Here is a 12,400-nt window from a genome sequence, read left to right as displayed (position 1 = left end):
CCTTGGTTCACTTGGGGGAGTAAACATTTTCAGTTCGATCGTAGACAAGATACTTGTGGCTTCTGAGTCTATGCCTGGTTTAAGTGAAGTATTGAACTTGATTATTCGGACTTCTGATGTTCCAGCTCGGACCCCTCTCAGCTTGGGATTTTCTTCTGTTTTTTTTCTTTATTGCTCTAACTTTTGCCTAGATCGCCTTTTCAGGTTTTCAATCTAGCGAGCTTGCTCTAGCTTTTGCCTAGATCGCCTTTTCAGGTTTTCGATCTAGCGAGCTTTTTTTTCTTTGCTCTGATTGTTGCCAAAGTTGTCCTTTCAGATTTTCAACCTTGCGAGCTTGCCTTAATTTTTACCTAAGTCGCCCTTTTCGGGTTTTCAACTTAGCAGGCTTCATCATTTTTTTTATCTTCTTTTTCTCCTCTGCACTTCTGGAGTTGCTGTCTGACCATGCTTTGCTATCTTCCTTGACTTTTTCACACGGTACTTAGGAGGACTTTCATGGGTAGGCTTAGGACTGGGTATAAAAAAGAAAGGGATTTTGAGGCTCAAAAACCCAAATGCCCCTTGTGTGGTATTTCATTTAAACTTTTTTCTTGAATTTTCTTCCCCATTTTGAATGATATTTCTTTTCTTTTGAATTTTTTTTCTTGATTTTTTTTTATTATTTTGTGGGGAAATAGATTTTTTTTTATTGATGTGGTCGGGCCTGAAGTAACTTCTCAGGTTGCCTACGTACCCCAGAATTTTGGGATCAGACCAAAACGTAGTTCAAAACTTCCCTCCCCTAGGTTAGGTGATCGGGCTAAGAAATACAAGGCACAATATAAAAAAGACTGCAAAAGGCTGAGAAAGGAGATAATGAACTGGGTAGCAAGGAAATTGATTCGGCCAAAGATGGCCTCCTTAAATGTAGTACCGTTTGACTTGGTCAAGGTTGGTTGGTTCTGGTAATTCGATTCCATCATGATCTTGAAGTTTGACAGCTTTTCCTGGTAATATTTCTTTGATGATGAACGGACCTCCCCAATTTGGTTTGAACTTCCCCCTGGGATCAAAAATCGGTGCCCTGTTCTCTTTGAGTACTAAATCCCCGACTTGTAAGTGACGGGCCTTGATTTTCTTGTCAAACGCACGGGCGACTCTTCTTTGATAAGCTTGCACGTGATACAACGCTCTTAGTCGTTTTTCTTCGATCAAATTCAACTCTTCATACCGTTGACGAACCCAATCTGCTTCTGACAACTGACTTTCTAACAAAATTCTAAGAGATGGAATCTCCATTTCAACTGGCAAGACTACTTCCATGCCATACACTAAGGAGTAGGGAGTAGCTCCAGTGGAGGATCGAATTGAGGTTCGATATGCCTATAATGCAAATGGCAGTTTTTCTTACCAATCTTGATGTGATTGGCACATTTTCCTGAGGATAGTCTTAATATTCTTATTAGCTGCTTCGACTGCTCCGTTAGTCTGAGGTCGGTAAGGAGATGATTTATGGTGTGAGATTTTAAACTTTGAACACAATTTGATAACCTCAGCTTTGAAGTGCGACCCATTATCAAAGATCAGTTCAAAAGGTATCCCCATATCGATTGATAATATGTGATTTGCAACTCAAGATGTAGTAAGGATAATGCTGATATATTTTATAACATCTTCTTTAATTCCATTGATATAGATGAGTATCTAGTCCATGTTGAACAACACTTAAGCTTGTACCTAACATACCCTCATATGATCACACGAACAAGTCTTTTGAAATTTTTGAGAAAATTCATTATCCCCTTGTGTTCCTCTAGAAATAAGATGATTTCTATTTGAATCTCTTTAGAAATTTATTTCTGTTCCGAGGTCAATGACCTTTGCTTTCTTGAGCCCGACTCTTATCTTCTTGTCTTTGAAGCTAGATTATTAGTTAATTCGTTAATGCGCTCGAGATATTCAAAAATTTCTTTTGTACGATCAATTCAGAAGGGGCGACAGACACCTCTATAAACTCGACGAGCTAACTTGACTCAATAAGAAAGAGTAGGCTCAATCTAAGGAAGACATGACCTTGCTAGAAAAAAGGACTCGAGCTAACCCAAATGACCCATGAAAACTCAAGACTACCCAAAACGGGCTTGATGAGAACTGAGACATTACTTACAACCGGTAGGATTGAAGCACTATGATTTTCAAAGAACAATTGGATGATGTTGAGAAATTTGAGGTCATTTCTGACTGTTGACTTGATATTGACGTTTACTCTAATTGATCGGATTTACAACCCTACCTAGACGATGGACGATTGAGCTTAGATACAATGATAACCCTTAAACCTCTTTGAAGATGAATTTAACCAATTTCAGTGTCACCCCCTTGATAACATTTTAAATGAATCCTGAGATTTTATTGAATTTTGTGCACCAATCCATTAAAAAAATCATCCATTTAATGATTATTCAGAAGAAAAATAATTTTATTGCACTCTTAAAAAAAATATTGACAAATAATGTTTTCATTGAATAATAACTTCAAACATATTTCAATAATTTTTCATGCAAATATATATCTTTTGTAAATCATTTTTCCTTCATTTTCTTTTCTTTTAGAAAATATTTTCTTCTGAAAAATATTTTTTCTTTGAAAAATAGTTTTTATTTAGAAAACATTTTCTCTTGGAAAATCTTGTTCTTATGGAAAATATTTTCTAGAAAATATTTTTTTCTTAGAAAACATTTTTTCTAGAGAATAACACTTTTTCTGGAAAACACTTCTTTTGGAAAACATTTTTTCCTAGAAAATACTTTCTTTTTCTTCTTTGAAAATTCGATTTCCATTTTGATTTAAATGGCTTGGTCCATCATGATTGTTGGATCGGGATGGACTGGGTCATTATTGTAAGAGGATGGATTCTTTACTGGGTCGGTGCACCCATTTTAATTTTCAAAAATAAAATTTCTTTGATCCTTGAGGACAATCATGCACTTTGATCTCAACATTCATATCACTCACAAACAATTATCCAACAACAGGCATTCATTCAATAAACAACCCGGGAACACCCACGATAAGTTCGAGTCGTGACCTATGGGGAAGGTTTCTAGACTCTAGGCTTACTACGTGCAATGCATTTTTATCTGGCCACCCTTGCCCAAGCACACCTATATACCTTTCGATACGTGGTGACTTGGTTTGATATACCATATAGGTGATAATCTAAAACCTCAATTCACTTCTCTGAAGCCAAAAACAGCCAGTTTGATCTCCAGTTGAGAGGTGGCGCACAATGCTGAGCAAGGGCCCACTTAAATACCTCTCGTCTAGAATAGACGTAGTCTATCCCCCTCGTACAGTAGGGTACAGCGGGGCAAGATCTTGCTTAGGCACCGGTTTTGACCAAGAAGTGCAATTGATATACTTAGATTACCTTTTATACCTACGGGTACGAGTCAAGAGTTGTAGCTTTCATAAATGATTTGGCATCCCACGAGGGGACCGACCACGTACTAGTACTACGTTGGCAATCGGGACATGTGACTGTGTGGCTTATAATAGGACAAAGGCTCAGGTCGCTCCAGCCTGGTTGTATCAACATACTTCTCAGAATCACCTGATCAGATGGTATTGATACCCCCAGTTTGATATACCCTAAGGTACGTGACTGGAGTTGTGGGTTTCATGAATGACGTCGCATCTCCGAAGAGACCGAGCCACGCACTAGTGCCACGTTGGCTAAATAGGACGTGTAAGTGAGTAAAATAGTAAACGTGCATGTGGTGTGTGCAAAACAGGGTGGGGTGTGCCCGGGGCCTTTTTCAAACATATGGGCCCATGGGCCAATCAAACCAATCATACATTTAATCAAAACCAAAATCATTCAAATCATATGAATATTCAATTAAGATCACATTATTCCCATCACATAAGCACATTAACATTACGATCAATATCAATTATGTATTTCAAGTAAGATCATGGTAAATTAATCAATAAATATGGCATATGATAATGATCAAACAAATATTGCAATAGGCATAATTTTTATAATTTTTAAGGTCCAATCAATGATCACTTTTGGGTGATCCAAATAAATCGAATTCCAATAAGTGTTACATTGATGATAGAATGACAATGGTTGAGATGAGCTCACTCTCAAGAACATTAATTGTGCCAACATTAGATAAATTCAGATTTTCTGTAAATTAGGAAAATACAATCTGAACTTGCATCGACGATATCTAAGGCTTCTGATAACGAAATCGAGTGAACTCAAGTTCTAAATTAATCTACTCGATGAGATCTACATTTTATTAAGAGGTGCCTAGACTTAATTCTCACCAGAATGTTCTGTAAAAAAGTTTTAACGTTGCTGTCCCAACTTTCATTCAGAAATAATTCCAGATTTACAGATTGAACTTGCATCGATGATATCTAAGGCTTCCGATAACGAAATTGAGTGAACTCAGATTCTAAATTAATCTACTCGACGAGATCTATATTTTATTAATAGGCTCCCAAACTTAATTCTCACTAGAATATTCTCTAAAAACGTTTTAATATTTCTGTCCAACCTTCATCATTCCATCAATTTGAATCTTTCATTATTTATGGGTCATCAAAAAGTGATCCTTAATTGAAAAAAAAAAATGCAATACCCAAAATCATCTACAATCAAGACAAAAAAAAAATAAAGATAGAAATAAAAATAAAAATAAACAGAAAAAATAAATAAAATAAATCCAACTAAATAATAAAAAAAAAACTAGGTCATCTTGGCAAAGCTCCCATACTTGGGGTTTTTCAAGTTTGATCCTCAATAGTCCCCAGTGGAGTCGCCACTGAAAGCGCCCTCGATTCGCGGGGTGCGCGGATCCGCTTTTGACCCTTGAGGTTTGGGAGTCGCCACCTAGTTATTACGGTCTAGGAACCGATCAATGACTCTAAACGGATAAAAACTAATCTAAAACCAAAAAAACTAAATTCGGGGATCAAGTTACGGGGTTGGAAGGTGTTAGGCACCAACCCCGCCCGGCCAAAGCCGGTCTCTACTAAATTCCCAAGTAAATTACATTGCTAAAACCTAGATAAAAATAAATAAAATAAAAATTTACCTTTTTCGATAGCAAGGACTTTGTTCCCTCAGATCTGACAAAAGAGCTCCTTGTACCGTGCTCCCTTGCTTCGTTCTGTCTCCGGATTTGACTTCGGATCTCCTAGACCGAGGTATCTCCTTGCTTTTGGATCTGAATTCTTCAAGTTTGTTGCGGATTTGAGGGTGTTTTTAGAGGGCTTTTAGGCGTTTTCTAGACTAAAATTGAAGGGGGGATGTTAGGTAAAGACTTGGGACTCCAAAACTAGGGTTTATGGGGGGCTAGGGGAGCTTCTAGACCTACTTCTCTTAGGGTTTATTATTTGATACGAAAATAGGGTGTGAGCACCTCTATTTATAGATGTTTTTAGGGGTTGATTTGGATAGAGTTAGTGTTTAATTAGAGATCTTTTAATTAGAGTTGTGTTTTAGTTTGACTTGTTTTAGGTAGAATTGTGTTTTAATTAGAATTGTTTTAGGTAGAATTTGTTTAATTCAAATTGTTTTAGGTAGAATTGTTTTAAGTTAGAACTCTATTAGATAGAGTTATTATTTAATTAGAATTCTATTATGACTTTTGGTCTTATTTGATTGACTTTTAATGTTTTGACTTTAGTCTTAATTGATTGATTTTTAATATTTTGACTTCAGTCTTGCTTAATTGACTTTAATTTGACTTCAGTCTCACTTGATTGACTTTAATACCTTGGCCTTAGTCTTGCTTGATTTACTTTTAATTTTTGGAGAACCCCTTCCATTATTTCTTTAATTCTTTGGACCCCCAAATGGAGGGGTCCTTAAAGAAATATCTCACGAACCCTCAACAATTTTGCCTGAGAGCCCAATTGATCGATTTTTTATGTTCAAAATTTTAAATTAATTTTATTAATGTTTAAATTTAATTATTTCATATTTTATTCATTAATTTCGGAATTTTTTATCATGAAAATTGTGAAATTACCGTTTTACCCCCGGAGAGGACTTTTCACATTTTAAGTCAGTTTTTGATGTTCTAGGATGTTTTAGAATCAGTTTTTTCGTAAGGAATTCAATGAGAATGTTGGTTTGTGTCATTTATGAAAATTTTTATGTGAAATGATTGTGAACTTTATGAGGGGCATTTTCGTAATTTTGTCAAATTCTGTTAAAATTGGTGAAATGATTTATTTGATTCCGATTTGTCATTTTATGTGTTCGAATGGGTTTTCCTAAGCGTAACGTAGGCTCTAGGGTTGTTTTGAGGTTAGGGGTATTTTGGTAATTTGATAATTTTTAGTGATTTTTATCGTGATGTTTCTTTTTGGTCTGCAAGATGATGATTTCTATGTTTCTGGGGTCGTATTTTCCTAGCGTAGCGTGGTTTCTAAGGTTTTTTCAATTCGAGATACCTCATCCGGATTTCTGAAACACATCTGGTAACAAAATAAAGCAACGGAATACACATCCATCATTGGGAATCATTGCGATCGGGTTGACGAGTTGATTAATCAGGCGAGTGCAAAAATGGGGTGTCTACACCCAAACATGCCCTACTTCTGCAACATCAAGATGGTAGTTAAAACAGAATGGGACCCAAATAAACAAAGGCATGCTTGGAAAAATTATATGGTATTTTTCAATTATCTTGAGGTTGAGGAAATGATTTACATTTAATCAAACAAAAAAGGATCTGACATGTCATGATCATCAAAGAATAGATGATGGTAAAGTTCATCATCTAGCGGACTCCCCATCATGAAAGCTAAGACTATAAGTGGCCAAAGTTTGCTTCAAAGTCAAGAAACCTCCAACTAGTCCTTTCAGCAAGGAGATGAAGTTTATGATGTTAAAATTGTTGATATTGAGTCTACGACAACCTAAAAATGACATCGATGTTTATCTAGCATCACTAGTCGATAACTTAAAAACTTTATAGGAAGTTGGTATTTATGCTTATAATAGATGCCGAAGATAATTTTCTAAGTTGAAAGCAGTACTATTGTAGATGATCAGCGACTTTCCTACATATGAAAACTTGTGCAATTGCCAAGTAAAAGGATATCATTCTTGTCCAATATGTACAGAAGAAACAGATTCTCATAGATTGAGTCACAATAAGAATATTATATACGTAGGTCACCAAAAATATCTTCTAAAGACACATCAGTGGAGGAATCAAAAAAAAACATTTGATGGTAAGCAAGAGAAACGGTTTTCTCAAAAACCATTAAGTGGGGATGAGAAATTAAAAAAGATTGAGGGGATCAAAATCTCTTGGGAAAAATCTATCAAAGTAAACAAGAAAGGAAAAAATATGGTACAACCAAAAGATGTGGAAATAACTTATTTTTGAAAAAATAAGTCCATATTTTTTTATCTCGAATACTAAAATTATTTGCATGTCGGACACAACTTAGATGCCATGCACATTGAGAAGAATGTGTGTGAGAACATTATTGTTATATTGCTTAACATACCTGAAAAAACTAAGAATGGGAAAAAGAGTTGTAGATGCATGATTTTCAATTCCGAAGATCACCTTTGCAAAGATTTGGAGTCCCCACCATTCTTTTTTGTAAAAGGATGTGAATGATTATTAGAAAAATATTTTTAGAGAAAATGTCATTTTGACATCTTAGTAACTCTCATACAAATTAAGATACCGATCTACTTAGGATTTAGGTATGTAATTCAATTAGAGAGAGGAAAAGGTGTTAGGCACCCTCTTTCTCTATCAAATGATGGTAACCTCGAAAGACATGGTCATTTTAGATAAATAAAAGAAACTAGGAAAATTCGATTAAACGACAATTTTGTGCCCTTCTAACGAGGACACTTTTAATATCAACTTAAACTAGGAAGGTCATTTCATTCAGAGAAGAGACCCTATCATATTTTGCCTTTAGAAAATGAGTTTTGGAAAAGTGTCGGCTTTGCGATCATGGGCCCTTTTTCATGGACTAAAAAGGAACCAACTTCTTTTAGCCTCAAAATGAATTTGGAAGTGTGTGCAACTTGTGTTTAGGGATTAAAGATGACTTTCTTTTAAAGGTGATTATTACCCCTACACTTTCAATCGAATCAACATCCAATCCACTGAAGGTAGGGGAGGGTGAACACTACATTTTGAAGACTTTTAAGAATAAAATTAATGAAGTGAAGGGGGAGGTAGAAAAGAAAGATGGATAGGAGAAGAGACAAGGGAGATTTTTCACATTACTTATCCTTACTCTACCTTATCTTTGGAGTCTTCCTTTTTTAAATTTTCTTCTTCTTGATGTTCTAATGTATCCTTTTATTCATGTATTTGAATTTAAGGATGATAGTGAAGGTATTTAGTGTAGGGATTATAAGTTGTAAGTTAAGAGAATTTGAGAGTTGAGAAGGGTGAGAGATTGAGAGTTGAGACAGATGACTTAAATGGGGGTATTCAAGCCTTGATTTCTTTGTAAGGATTGTGTTGAAAGGGATTAGGACTTTGAAAGTAACTTTTAGGAGTAAAATGGGATGGAAGGACAAAAAAATATAGAATGATGTGAGGTTTGTAAGAGGGGGTGTGTGTAAATTGAGAGTGGTGGAAGGGTTTTTATGGAAGGAGGTGTAACTGGGTATTTATGATCCAAATGGGTTCGATCTTTCAACCTATTTGGATTGAATGTTAGGTGAATTGAAATTAGTAGATTTTGGTTAGAAGAATGGAGTGGTTCTGGATTGAGTGTTAAATGAGTTGAAATGAGTGGATTTTGGTTACAAGAATGTAGGTGGTTGTAGATTGAATATTAGATGAGTTGAAATTAGTTGGTTTTGCTTATAAGAATGGGAGTGTAAGGGGTTGTTGTGGCATCCCCAAAACATTAACACAAAATCCCATATCAAGTCTCAAGGTACTAGGTCGCATATCAAAATTTTTGCATGGTTTCATCTGTTTATGTTAGCATTCCAAGGCACTAAACCTACTTCACCTGATATACAATATATATTATATCCTACATATATACATACAAAATATAATAATAGCGAAAGCTTATATACATCTAATAACGTACGATAGATAAGAGTACAGAAGGATAAACAAAATATAGGATTATAAAAAATTCTTATTTCTAACAAAAGTCCTAACACTCAACCCAAAATCTATATTACTACCTGGACAACTGACGCCACTAGCTATAACCTAATGCTTATCATGAAAAGGACTCTGATCGTTTATCTGACCTACCAGATAATCCTCACTCATGCTCTACACCTGGTTTACCAAGCTCCGAATCTAAAACTAAAAAAAATGAAGAAGGAAAGGGTAAGTAATAATGGTTACCCAATAGGGAAGCAAACAATTTCGGTCAACAACTTCTCCTAACATAAATGAATAAACATACTGAATCATTTTAGTATATCCAAAGCTTTATAAAATAAATTACGATTAATAGGTACACATAACCAGGGATGAGCAACTAAATATTTTAAAACCCACATTACACTAATCATCAATACTCACTATAACATTTTCTTTTTATACAAATCTAGTTGACCAAATGGAAACATTAAACATGTATTTCATTTTATATATCAAAATAAGACAACAGATACATAATACACTATGGTGGGGTAGTGGAATTAAAGAGTTGGGATATACGATTGGATCGCTCTCAATCAGGACATGATGTTTCATAATAAAGTATTAGTTCTTAATTTTATGACTGGTCGTTGTTTACCATACTTATGGGACCATTTATCCAATTCAAGTTGACCGTTTGACATGACTGTAAAAAATGGGTCTCTTTTAGATATGTCAAAACGTTCAACTACTATAGATTATTAGTAATCACTGACTAATCATCTTCGTCTATGCCTATCAGGTATGCATGTGATTCTCAAATACACAATCCCATTCGTATATGACCACCTTTACATTATAAATTCACTAGTAAAGATAGAGAGAAATAAATTCGGATTCCAATTGTGACTCTATTCTCGTACGCATCCCATATGACGTATGAGTTTGGTTGTCCCTATCGTATATCCTAGCATAGTATATCACTTTAGATGATATGACAGACTATCTCTTCAGGTATTCATAAGCTCTTTAACAATTCACAGAATAGTTATATATACATATCATTTCTTTTCTTTGAAAATAAATAAAAAAAATTCTTTAAAAATAAATAAGAAATTAACATTACAGAGTTGAGAATGGATATCCAATTTTCTACCATGCAATTGTGGTCACGCAGTCTAAAATAAATAACAATACATAAAAGTAAATCAGCGTCTCGCGCTAACAAAAAGTAAATAAATATACACGTCACCTCGTGATAATAGAAAGTAAATTAACACTAGATATCCGTTCATCAACCCACACATAGCATCACAATGTAAAATGCAGACATCACCCCTCGGGTGTGATTCTAACATTTTACCGTTTCATACCTTTTTTTTCCTTTTTTTTATTTCTATAGTTTTTAATCTTTCAAATACAATATTCATTTTTCAATATTCATCAACTCAATATGAGTTCATTGAACATTAAAATATTTTTCAAGCTTTGAAATCTATTTTTTCTCAATTAAATTAAAATATTACAAAACTTAGATAAAAATGGGGTCTAAGTAGTGCGTAGGACCCAATTGGCAGAACTAACCTGGTGAAATGTTCTATCCACGTATAATTTGTTATAAAATACAATTAATTTTTTAAATAATGAAAAGAATTCTAAATTTTTTTTAAACACATTAAAAATTTTCGTTAAAAATCCTAAATGTAATTTTTACAATTTACGATTACTAATAGAAATTGAGAGTCCCTACCAATCTCTGTGCAATAGAATTGAAGTACATATGCAAAAATCGAGAAAATTGACAGAAAAATCAAGATAAATTGGACGTCAAGACGACTAATTTTTAAATTGAGATTGGTGAATTGGAAAATCTCGATGTCGTCATATTTTCACCTTTTTACGACGAAAGACGATTTGGACTTGAAATAGATGAAATCTGGGGTCAAAGTTTTGAAATTCTTGTGTATCCTACGACTATTTTTCAATGAAGCGGGAAGAAAGAGAAGAAAAAAATAAAAGAAAATGAGTGGATTTGTAGATTTCGATGCTACAGACATTTTTTCCTTCTTCGTCGGAAGTCGACAAAGACTTGTTCGTGACGAATCTCGAGTTGAAAATTGGTAAAAATTGAATTTTTTTCGTTTAAAACTCTCGACTGGTTTTGGACGATTATAAGTGACGATGAATAGTAAATTTAATTTTAAAAATTATTTATATAAGCTACGGGACGAAATCGATATTTTACATGTTTTTTCATTTGATGATAATTTGACCATCCGGACTCCAAAAATGATGAGTGAATACTTTATTTTATATAATTTTTCATTTTAAAACTAATAGAATTTTCAAATTCTAAAAAAAATTCTCTAACAAAAATTCACTTTTTCAGCCAGATGGAACCTTAAAATTGACGTTGTTTCTATTTTTAACGATAAGTTGACTTTCTGGACTTTAAAAATGACAAGTAAATACTCCATTTTCTATAAATTTTTGTTATGAATCCAATGGTATGATCATATTTTTAAAATTATTATTCTAGCAAAAATTTATTTTTTTAGTCTAGTCTAGCTAGAAAATCGAAGATTTTGTAATTTTTTTGTTTGGACTGGCATTTAGGTGTGCTTATAAGCTGAAGTATGTTTTTTCGATAATTTTGAATCTAATGGTAAAATTTAATTTCATTAAAAATAATTAGAACAAAATCCTAAAGTTTTACCCTAAGTCCCACTCTCAAAATTTCATTATTTATTTTTTCTTGATATACGAATAAAAAATTAGGGGTATTACACTGATCATAGATTGAGTGTTAGATAAATTGAAATGAGTCAATTTTGATTGAAAGAATGAGAATGTAAGGGGGTGATTGTAAATTGAGTGTTGGATGAGTTAAAAGAAGTGGATTTTGATTAGAAAAAAGGAAGTGTATGGGATCATTATAGATTGAATGTTAGATGAGTTGAAATGAGTGAATTTTGATTAAAAGAATGATGATATAAAAGGGGTGGATGTAGATTTATTTGGAGGGTGGAAGATGTGGGAATATGTGTAAAATCCCAAGTTTTGATTCGTATCTCGAGGAAATAAATAATGAAATTTTGAGGAAAATCTTGAAAGTGGGACTTAGGGATAAAAATTTATGATATTTCTAATCATTTTAAATGGAATCTGACCTCACCATTGGATTTAAAATGATCAAAAAACATATTTTAGCCTATAAGAACGCTCAAATACGAATCCGAACAAAAAAGTTACAAATCCTAGATTACCGAGTTGGATTAGGTAAAAATAATAATTTT

Source organism: Akebia trifoliata, chromosome 10 (genome assembly GCF_017979445.1).
Source record: "Akebia trifoliata isolate Shusen 1 chromosome 10, ASM1797944v1, whole genome shotgun sequence".
NCBI classification, from domain to species: Eukaryota; Viridiplantae; Streptophyta; class Magnoliopsida; order Ranunculales; family Lardizabalaceae; genus Akebia; species Akebia trifoliata.
Note: the sequence above shows the minus strand (reverse complement) of the source record.